This window comes from Pseudochaenichthys georgianus, chromosome 22 (assembly GCF_902827115.2).
Source record: "Pseudochaenichthys georgianus chromosome 22, fPseGeo1.2, whole genome shotgun sequence".
NCBI lineage: Eukaryota > Metazoa > Chordata > Actinopteri > Perciformes > Channichthyidae > Pseudochaenichthys > Pseudochaenichthys georgianus.
Genome location: NC_047524.1, coordinates 34080938 through 34092984, shown reverse-complemented (window position 1 = coordinate 34092984; position 12047 = coordinate 34080938).

Sequence of the window (12047 nt, the reverse complement as noted above, 5' to 3'; positions counted from 1 at the left end):
AGAGATAAAACAGACAGACTACTGAAGCCTCCTTTCCACATGAACTTCAACCTCTCTGTCAAGGTCAGGTTTAATGCAGTATGCTCAGGGTCGTCCCTCCCTACAAGCCTCACCTTGCGGAGGGGTCCTACTCTTGCGGAGGGAGCCTCAACTGAGCCGCAAATGCGGTGCACCTATGCGCTTATGCGGCGCAATTAGTGTGGCGCAGCACGGTTTTGCCGCTGCGAGGCTCCATTAGCACTAACACTTTGTCATATGTTTACAAAAAACGATATATATGTTAAGATTTTACTCGTTCTTAATATAGACTATATTTAGGATCAATATGTGTTGACTTTACTTTAAAATAGTAGATCTCTGTGACCGGATATAGTTTGGCTTAGTGAACGTGGGTCTCTTCCTTGGAGGAGCAGCATCGCCCGGACTCCGCTGCTCCTCCCTCCGCGGCTCCTCCGTGCAGTCTGCTCTGCAGCGGTGAGTGACAGTGACGTGCAGTCAGGGGAGGCATGGATTGGTCATTGGGCAAGTCGGGACTTAAACGCTGCGGCTTTCTGGCTAGCACTTAGCATGTGGGACCGGACAGCTTTGATCCCCATCGACAGTGGCGATTCTAGAGTCTGTGTGTCGAACCAGCTTCCATCACCATCAATGGCGCCCCAGCATCCCTCTCCTCTGTCATCAACCTGTTGGACCTGTCTGCTGCATTCGATATGGTAAATCATCAAATCCTCCTTTACACTCTCCAAGAACTTGGAGTTTCAGGCTCTGCACTTTCCCTCCTCACCTCATACCTCAAAGACCGCACCTACAGGGTAACTTGGAGAGGGTCCGAGTCTGACCCTTGTCAATTAACTACAGGGGTCCCTCGGGGCTCTGTTCTTGTTCCCCTCCTCTTCTCTTTGTACACAAACTCGCTCGGATCTGTCATTAGCCCGCATGGTTTTTCATACCACTGCTACGCTGATGACACCCAATTAATTCTGTCCTTCCCCCGCTCAGAGACCCAGGTCGTCGCACGCATCTCTGCTTGTCTAGCTGACATCTCTCAGTGGATGTCTGCTTGCCACCTCAAGCTCAACCTTGACAAGACTGAACTGCATTTCCTTCCGGGAAAAGATTGTCCCACTCTTGACCTAACAATCAACATCGGCACATCTATTGTTTCCCCGACTCAGACTGCAAGGAATCTGGGTGTGATCCTAGATAACAACCTGTCCTTCACTGCAAACATTGCTGCTACAACCCGCTGCTGCAGATACACGCTTTACAACATCAGGAGGATGCGTCCCCAGCTGACCCAGAAAGCGACGCAGGTTCTGGTCCAGGCTCTCGTCACCTCACGCCTAGACTACTGCAACTCCCTCCTGGCTGGTCTACCTGCATGTGCCATCCGACCTCTGCAGCTCATCCAGAATGCAGCGGCTCTTCTGGTCTTCAACCTTCCTAAATGTTCTCACACCACGCCGCTCCTCCGCTCCCTCCACTGGCTTCCAGTAACTGCTAGAATCCACTTCAAGACAATGGTACTTGCGTACCATTCTGCGAATGGATCTGGCCCTTCCTACATCCAGGACATGGTTAAACCGTACACCCCAGCGCGTGCACTCCGCTCTGCATCAACCAAACGGCTCGCTGCACCCTCGCTGCGAGGGGGACCCAAGTTCCCATCAGCAAAAACACGTGGGTTTGCTATCCTGGCTCCAAGATGGTGGAATGAGCTCCCCATGACATCAGGACAGCAGAAAGCTTACACATCTTCCGGCGCAGACTGAAAACTCATCTCTTTCGATTCCACTTTGAGCGATAGAACTATTAACAAAGCACTTATGGACTGGCTTACCTAAAGCCAGTTGAGTAGCACTTGAAATGTTTTTTCTTTATGAAACCTGATGTACTTATATGATTCTGTTTTCTTCAAGTTTGTATTTTGTTGGTCGAACGCACTTATTGTAAGTCGCTTTGGATAAAAGCGTCAGCTAAATGCAATGTAATGTAATAATTTATATTGACTATGTTGAATTTCTCCTTGAGATACAGTAATTGACTGACAGACGGATAACTTAAATGGAGAAATGTGATGTTTGTAAAGTTCAGCTATTTGAATGTAACTGTGTACTTTGAATTTTGAATAAGAAGCAATCCAGACGATCAACCGGATCCTGTGTATAATTATTGCTGCTGCACTTTTCTGTTTTCTACAGAAATCATTTATTGTTGCTGTGGTACCCAAGCTTTTGGGACCCGTAACAACATTTTTTGTGCAGCTGAGTGTCAAGAACTGCTTCAAATAGTGATAGGATTAATTGTAGTGCTCCACCTGTATACATGTTTGTTTGTTTGTTAATTTGAGTAAAGTTCCATTGTGATTGACATAATTGTTGTTTTCTATGGTTGCCAATTGACCCACAGTCAATGGTTCATGAACAGTTCATGTACATGAACAGTTCATAGCCAGCCATTGAATTATATTCAGTGACTGGGTATGAACTGTTCATGAATGGTTCATGAAGTTGTTATGAACAGTTCTTGATATGTTCATGAACAATTCTTGAAATGTTCTTGGTTGAAAACTGAATATCCCTACACACTCACTGAAAACTCCATTTCATGAATTGTTCTTGGACCTGCCTAAAACCATATTCCATGAATTGTTCATGAACCATTCCAGCACAGGAGTTTCATGAGTAGTTCATGAACTGCCCTAGTGCCATTTAATGTTCATGTCACTTTCATGAACAGTTCATCAACTTTGTTATGAGCTGTTCATGAATATGGTTCACTGATATTTCATGAACTTTTCATGACAAGTTCATGAACAGTTCACTATCATCTCACTGGGGAGAGCTGGCTTACTTGTGTGGTTTCTGGGTCGGTGATACAGCGAGACAGCGCAAAACTCATCCTCGGAACACACAAACACTCACAGCCGAAGTAAAAACAATAAGTGTGGCTTGATATTGAGTCAGAAAAAGGTTTATAACGCTGTGAGAATGGGTCTGCGGAGGGCATTTTTCCGCGATCCCAACTCGTCTATTACCAACCAGGGAGCTCTACGCAAGTCAATGGGACTCCCTGTTAGTTGAAAATGTATGCTAAAGATCCCCCCACTGCGTTTGATAGTGACGCCAAGGGATCCTGGTGTGTGAGGAGCTCCGCGGATTGGTCCATTTTGGTTCCCGGAAGAAACAAATGGAAAAAGAGAAATCTCCAACGAGGCGTTCTGGGGCAGCAGGTATTTTCTGTGTTAGAGTTTTACTCACTACAGGGTGCACTTTGAGGGTTTTTGATTCTGCAGACCGTTTACATGCAGAAAACCTTCATAACACACAAGGGGACAGGTAATAACCAGAAAAGCATGACATGGGAGCTTTAAAGCGGGCAGGTGCCGCGAGGGGGCAAAGGGGGCATTGCCCCCTCAGTTGTATTATTTGCCCCCTCACCTTGAGCATCATTCATCCATCAAAAAGTACAATAAATGTCACAATTATTGTGTTAATTGATAATTTGTATACATGCAAACAAATTGGTTGGATTTTTTCTGTCTGCTTCTCTATGTTGTCTGTTAACCCCCCTCTCCTCATCATATACAACTACGATTGATTGCTCTCGTGGGGAACTTGCAAAACCGAATCTCAGTCAGAGGCAGTGGCGTCGCCTGGCCTGGGCATTCGGTGCTTTAGTTGAATGGAAATAAACATCAGTCGTATTGGCTGACAGATACCTATCCTGTGAGCTGTGACAATGTCTGTGACAATGTCTGAGTCAGTCGGACTCAGAGTTTTTGAAGATGGACTTTACCCCTGCTTACACCTATATGCCCTGAGCTGATTATCGAGCCTTCATTGTAAGAGTCACGGGTGTGCTGTGTATGTGTGTGTGGTAGTGCTGGAGCGACAACGTCGACGCGTCGACTTCAAAATATCGTCGACGACATATTTCTGCGTCGACGCGTCGCTACACACACGTGGGTGTGTAAACAAAGCAACAAGCAGTTCGCAATCGCACTTCAAACACAATGGAGACTGAAACGGCTACCACCTCCTCACAGGATTGCGCACGAAGCCCTCAAACGAAAACATCTCGCCCTAGGTCTTCAAAAGCATGGGAATATTTTAAAGTTAGTCCAAAACGCAAAGATATTGTCATTTGCAGTCTTTGCCAAATGGAGTTGGCATATCACACAAGCACAACGGCTATGTTGGAACATTTAAAGCGGCAGCTAGCTGTGGTGGCTACCATTAGCAGCTAGCATTTGCTCTCCGATTTTTACATACAAATGGAATTATGGATTATAAATTCAATCATTTTTTTATACATAGACGTTAAAAACCTATGGATTAACCGATTCAGCCGCGTGTTTTCTCATGTTAATGCCATTGAACACGTCTTTTGATCAGATTGACAGCTACGGTGGTGAGACGATCTCCCTAGAAGCTCTGTAAAGGTACGTGTTGTGATGACTGTATTTGCTTCCCCTGTCGCGAGTCCGGATCACTCAGTGATGATACTATATACCTACATAATCTGTGGAGTCTCAGCTTTAATCGGATATCTTGTATGTGCAGCTACGATGAGTAATAAGGGTACTTTTATCTTGAGTTCTGTGCCAATGTCCGTTAGCATTTTTCGCTCATGGGTCATTTAGATGCTTCTTATGAGACTTGTGTTTTGTTTTGGTAAACATGGTTTGTATCGGCAGTTAGCTGAGATTATTGCCGTTAATCTGGTATAACACATTAATAGTTTGTTAAATATTAAAATCCCCTGAGACACAGTATTGTGATTTTTTTTTTTTACATTACGTTTTTTATGAATTGAACAACAGAAAAATAATCGTTAGATTAGTCGACTAATCGATCAAATAATCGCCCGATTAATCGTTTTCGAAATAATCGTTTCCCCCCAGCACTAGTGTGTGGGGAGTATTGCAGTTGAAAAGTCAACTGTAGCGCCGTGGCTGCCGCCACTGTGGCCGAAGCCCTGACTGTTTCCAGGTCCAGGCGACGCCCCTGGTCAGAGGTTTATGTTTAATTTCAGCAGGACAAACTGTGTTCGCGTTTCCAAAGACTCTAGTTCAGGTCTACATTAGTCAGCCCTTATCCTCATGCTTATCTAACTCAGGTGAGGGGTGTGTGGTCCTGTAGCTGTGAATCCACCACAGCCCGATATCCTGCTGCACTCATGGAGACACATTATTTAATTACTTTCAAATGATTTTATTTAAGTCTGTCCTGTAAGCCCTGCCAACACATTACTTTTCATGTATAAGTTGTCACATGAGAAGCTAAAGATGACTTGATGATGATGTTTTAACTGTAATGTTTAAGATACCTTTGTCGTCATTGTTACATGGTAAAAGGATTGCCTTTTTCTTTGTTGCGAACACTCAAAGTGCTTTCACAGCACACTGGTGGAGGATGCCATACATCATGAGAGTCGTTCACACACACTCACATACGTTGGCATGGCAGCAGGTCGTTTTCTGGTTCAGGATCCTGGATTCCTCCAGAGTTACAGTGTTCAGACAAAATAATATTTCAGGAAGAGGTTTGAAGTCCGCTGCTAACAGAAATAATTTCCTATAGCATAAATAGCTTGTATTTCTGCTTTTCTTTACAAAGACACCCCAGGGCATCTGTACAGAATTTTGTAAATCTGTGCTGTATAATTATGCAATAAATATAAATGTTTGTGTTAGTTTTCAGTGTGATTGATGGTCTGACAGCAAAAGGACAGCCGTACCGTAATATGTCAGCATATCTGCCCTTGGCCCATTTCGTCAGTATTGATTGACATGCAGCATTTTGCACTCGGCATGTCTATCTATATGAATATGTCAGAATTGAAACGGCTGTCTGTAGATCACAGTGACCACTGTTGGGTGACGAACCCCCCCCCCTCTCCCTCCTCAGGAAGAGTGCAGAGATCCCCTCCTTTAGTGAAAGGGGAAGGAAGAGTAAAAGGAGCCACCTTTTGATATGAGCCTCCCTGAGGGGCTCTCTGCCACTAAAGAATGTTAGAAGTTCAAGTTCCAGCCAGTCGCCCCGGAAAGCTGACCTGGTCTGCTCCTGTCCTCTGAGTCTGTGTCCAAGGACACAAAGACACAAGGAGCTGCTGACATTGAAGCAACACACGGCAGGTATGTATTTCATGTGTTCATTTTCTAACTAGAAATCCAAATGTTCTGCTAATAATAATACTATTTTGAGGGCTTGCATTTATTAATTGTCTCAGAATTCCTTCTAGGAATCGCAATACAAGTCAAACTAGGACGAAAACCAGTCCTACCTCTCAGAGGAAGCTCCTGATTCTTCTGTTCTGAAATGTTACCGCTTTATTTTCTAAAGTGAAATAATATATGTAACTAAGCCATGAAGTTATATAGGCCAAATATAATATATATTACACTTATATAAACCAACATCATTGAAGAGTGTTCCTCATAGACTGAAGATAAACATACAATAATGATCTTTGACCTACTGCTCCTGTTAACCATGTGCCCCTAACAGATTATGAACGTGTTCGTTACTCTACTCCTCCACTATTGAAATGCAACCATTTTAAGATATTTCTCAGAATATGGTACCCTGCCACAGGTCAAATTAAGATTTGCAATGATGTAGCTTGTGGACGTGTTTAATGTCTTATTCCGAACTAAATATAGTAGCAGACCCAGTTTCAGGGAGCACAGTTAGAGAGTGCACATGCTCTTTGGGAATCACACACATGCTTAGCCACAAACACCCACCCACCCACACACACATTCCTCCTCCCACAGAGTCAGTCTGACCTTCATCTTCTTGCATGCAGGTCTAACTCACAGTTTATCGGTGCATTTTGAGGGTGAAAACACACGCAGTTTACCGGAGAAAACACACGCAGTTTACCGGAGAAAACACACGCAGTTTACCGGAGAAAACACACGCAGTTTACCGGAGAAAACACACGCAGTTTACCGGAGAAAACACACAGAGTTTACCGGAGAAAACACACGGAGTTTACCGGAGAAAACACATGGAGTTTACCGGAGAAAAGACCCAGAGTTTACCAGAGAAAGAGACAGGAATTACGTGAGTGGGTTGAGGAGAGCTAGCTGCTAACGGAGCTAACAGCTGTCCGATTGTCAGCTCCAGGAAGAGCCCACAATCAGACAAATCTCTAGTGACAACAACAACAAAACATGCCGGGAAATAATCGAAAACAGAAGAAAGACGAGCAAGAGAATGAAGAAGATAAAGGGAAGATGAGGCGCGTAAGTCAAACAGCTATAGCCTACAGCAGGGATCACCAACTACATTTGTCCAAGGGCCGAAATGTAACCAATAGACACTATCGCGGGCCAGCGATTTTTATATAGCCCAACATTTTATAAATAGTATTCAAATTACTTTTGGAATACTTTCTTTTTCCATAACAGATGGGTATGTTTTATTAACGGGAGACACTTATTTTACTGTTTTCATGGCTTATCAAGAACTCAAACACGACATCTTGGTGTCATTCTGGACAGCTCTCTCATCTGCACCCACATAAAAAACATCACCCGGACTGCATTCTTTGTACTGTCTTAAAACCTTTCCTTGGAATATGTTATGCATTGTAAGGTGTCCTTGGGTGCTTTGAAAGGCGCCCCTAAATAGAATGAATTATCATTATTATTTATTATCTGAAACGATGTAATAACATTTAAAACTGTTTCCAGTCACTTGCCCCATGCATTCAGCAGCAGCAGGCCATTCTCTTTGATTTGATCCCGTTATAAATGTCATCATTTCGACAATAAAGAAATGATACATAAACGTTATCTTGCACATTTTATCTAACATCTCCGTTTCTAACTTTCAATATATTTTAAAAGAGATCTCTCTCTCACCTGCGTGCGGGGGAGGGGCCTCACAGACACGCTGCATGCATCTCGCTCACAGACATGCTGCAGCGCCGTGCAGTGTGCACACAGTTCTGCCGGTAATGAATATTGCATTTTGTGAGGAAACCTTTCCACCAAGAACTCCTCCCCCCCCTCCCACTCCCCCTATGGAGAACTCCTAAATATCAGCACTGATGGGAGTACTTTTCTCAATTGAGAAAGTTGATGGACTGCTTTTAAATCTCATCCTCAAAGAAGGAACACATATGCGTTGAGTGACCCTTGTTTACTGAAGTTCAAGATAAAGACTGGAGGGTCCTCCCCTCGGGCGCACCTGCAGTCAGTTTGTCTTTTCACGTTACAGAGATTACACAAAACTGCTCTTAACCGTTCTCCCTCAGGGAAACAAAAGATAATCTATTCTCTGCCCATTAGCGCTAGCATTAAGATATTATTTGCTTTACAGAACCTTTTCCCACGTAATCAGTCATGAGGTTAGTGAAACTTGAAAGGATATTTAACAGGTGCTGCAGCTGCCGTTTGTTTGGATGCTCCACCGAAAGAAAACCAGTAAACGCTAGAGAGAAGAGAGGAGAGAAGGAGAGGACACTTAACTGTTTAGCCTTGTCGTAGTGATGAAGAGGGAAGGAAGGTGTTCAGAACAGACACTGAGACTTTGGTTGCAGTCGAATAGTCCAAAAATCAGTTCCTATCGTCTATTCCTTGACCTCTGTGCGAAACGTCACAGGGTTAAGGGATAGTGGATAGGAGAATTCAAAAGGATTTAGGAGAAGAGACTGCTGTGCTTTGAGAATCGACTGCACTTACACTATCGACGTATTTATGATGTGCCAGCGGACGTCATGAATATTGTTAACAATGATTTAGATCTGAGAGCAGGATTAGCTGAAAAGAGTCCAAGGAAGCTTATTTAAAAGTTAACACCATTTAATTAAACAATGACACGGTGATACCATGAAATGTGCGATTGGAGGCTGGCTCCCCCCTTGATCAGCTGCTCCCCGTTCGCTTGGGGTGCCGGGGGTGAGAGAGAGGTCGTTTTCCTCTGTCCATCACATGTTATAGTCTATAACTATAACATGTCTTCCTCCCGGCTTCGTTCCTCTGGATTAATATCGCGTCAAATAAGAGGATTTAGACGTTGTGTGTTCATTGTATAACTCCACAAGCCTTCACTTCTCATATTCTCATTCATGAGATTATGTTTGTTACATTCTAACGGCTGAAAACAGAGACTACATGCAACTGGAAGTGACGTAATATGTAAACATCCAGGTTTCTTCAAAATAAAGCTTTTCAAAATAAAACGGTGCATTTATCTAATATTCACGTATCATGTATTGATTTACATTTCTTACAATATGCGTCTGCTATGGGGAAACTCCAGTTTTCTATACAGCAGACTACATGGATGTATAATAAGAACAACTGACTACTCTAAACTAGGGATGTGCATCTCCGTCACTGAGGCCGATGCATGCGCATCTCAATACGTTGCCACGATACATTAACGATACATTTGAAACACCAGGTGATGCGATACGATACGATTCACCCCTGTTGCGATACAGTTCGATACGATTTGATTCAACATCATGCGATGAGGGGCGATACGATTCAACACAATGCAAAATAATAATACTTCAATATGGCAATGGCGTGGGCACATACTGTACAGGCAGCAACAAAGGCCCTGGTGTCTTGAGCCATGGAAGGCCACCAGAACCGCTGTCTGAGTATAAACAGTGTGCGATGGACATAGGGCTGGGCGATTTGGCCTACAAATAAAATCTCTAACTAATGTACAATTTTCGATTTAAACCTCGATTTTTTTCAGTTTTTTTCTAAACAAACCAGACCAAGGCAAAATGTAAATACATATTTTCTTTATTAACACAATAAAAATAAATGAGATTACCAAGTAGTCTAGGCCTATGTGAACAAATCAGTTGTTCAAGAATAAAAAAAATAAAATAAAAACAGCACCACGGCACTTGGCTGTCATTAATGTGCAAAGATCTTTTTAAATCAAACTGAAAAAAAAATCTCTTGTAGCCCATCCCTGAAAAAACTTGTAAAATGAAATACAACAAATAATAAATAATGATAATGAAATGAATAATAATAAAAAAATACCCTCAAACAAAATAACATCCCTTTAACTTTCTAGGAAGTTGTCTACAGGTTTTTCGCGAGGAAGACAAGCCTGTCTACTGCCTCTGGCTTGAGGCATGCTCTTTGGCATGTTACAATGTTACCCCCGTACTGAAAACCCTCTCCGAGCGAAGGGGCACTTGTGGCAGGAATGGAGATATATTTCTTGGCTAGATTACTCAGTCTTGGGAAGTTAGCTTCATGTAGCTTCCACCACTGCAGTGGGTCTGTATCAGGGTCTGTCTCAGATGACAAGAAGTAGGATGACAGCTCAGCTTCAATTTTGTCCTGCTCTGACTGGGAGGTAGACGACACTGTCAGTGTCTTGTTCTTGAAGAAGCTTGCTAGAGTTTTCTTCTTCTTTGTAACAGGTTCAGCAGCTTCTTCTTGGTGCAGGTCCTGCAGAGATGTGCCCGGCTGGGATTTGCTTTTCTCAGCTGGAAGAGACATCAGCTCTGTAACAGCTCTTTTCTAGATTCCGTCCACTTCGTCATCTGCTACAGTATATAGGTTGTCCGGAACCGGGGGTCCATGAGTGAGGCCATGTCCAGGAGTTCCTGTGTTACAGGGTCATTGTATTTATTGTTGAGGTAGTTGAGTATGTTGCTCTTGATTTGTTTGGTGAGCTCGGTCTCACCCTCCTCTGGCTGCAGAAGGCTGTTGTTTAACAGGTGGATTACCGCTTTGAGGTAGGAGACACTCACGTAGGCCTCACCAGATAGGGCATCAGTGAATTCCTTCAGTGGACTTACAGCTTTATTAATTGACTCCAACACGTCAATGTCCTGCCAGGTGGGCACCAGGTGCCTGCTTTTCTTGTCTGCTCCCAGGACCTGTGCTATGGCCTTCTCCTGTTCCAACAGTCGTTCTACCATCAGTTGTCTCGAACCCCACCTGGTTAGGGACTCGGTGATGAGGTTGTGAGATGGTATACCGAGCTGTATCACTGCCATATCTCTTCTCTTCTTCCAACTGAAGGAAAAGGCACTTACAACCTTTTTGCAAACCCCGATGGCATGGTCAATCCGTGGATCTTTCATACCGTTCACTGTAAAAAGGAAAGAAAAAGGGAAGAAACCAAAAAGGAACATTTTAGAATGGCACCATTTAATCAATGTGACAAGGACAGCATTCACACATTGTGATAGTCTTTTTTTTATGATTTTAAATATTATTATACATTTTCCATGACAAACAAACACAAGAAAAAACTGTATGACAATACAAGGACATGGCTGTAGCACAAAACAGTGGGAGGAGGGAGGGTTACAGTGTTCAATTATTTTATGCATGTGTTTCTCTTTACACATAGCCTAGTGTGTCCACAGGAACACACGCATACATATTATCTTACACATTATGATAGTCTAACACTTCTTAATTAAGCTTAATTCTGTTTGACAAAGAAAATAAAATGTTTCACACTGTAAGTATAATTTAATTAATGCGTAGCCTACACACACGCACACACACACTAGTATTATTACATTATTTATGCACTTATGGCAACTATGCATAACTGTATCAAGGCTCCAGACTTTTTTACTTTTTTACTGAATAGATAGTTGTCTCGCATTTCCCCTCCCCCACACTAAAGCCATCACTGAACCTAATATGCAACTGCATCAATCCATTCAATTTGTTTTTATACATACATGTAGCACTTTGTTATGCATTGTGTAGCCACTTACTGATGGCATTGTGAAGTCTGTGTCCAAAGCATTGGAGGTTGGGCCACTCAGTCAGTCTCAAGGCTTTAATCATGTTGGAACCGCTGTCCGTAGTCATGCAAACAAGACGGTCTTCTCGAAGCTTCCAGGAGGCCAGCGAGTCTTGTAACCCTTGGGCTATTACTTCGCCATTGTGGTCGTCCGGGAAGTACGATGTCTGCAGGCACATGCCTCGCAGGGCCCATTCTCCGTCAATAAAATGCACGGTCAGACTCAAATATGGGTGTGTGGTTCGGCTGGACCATAGGTCGGTAGTGGTGGAATAATAAACT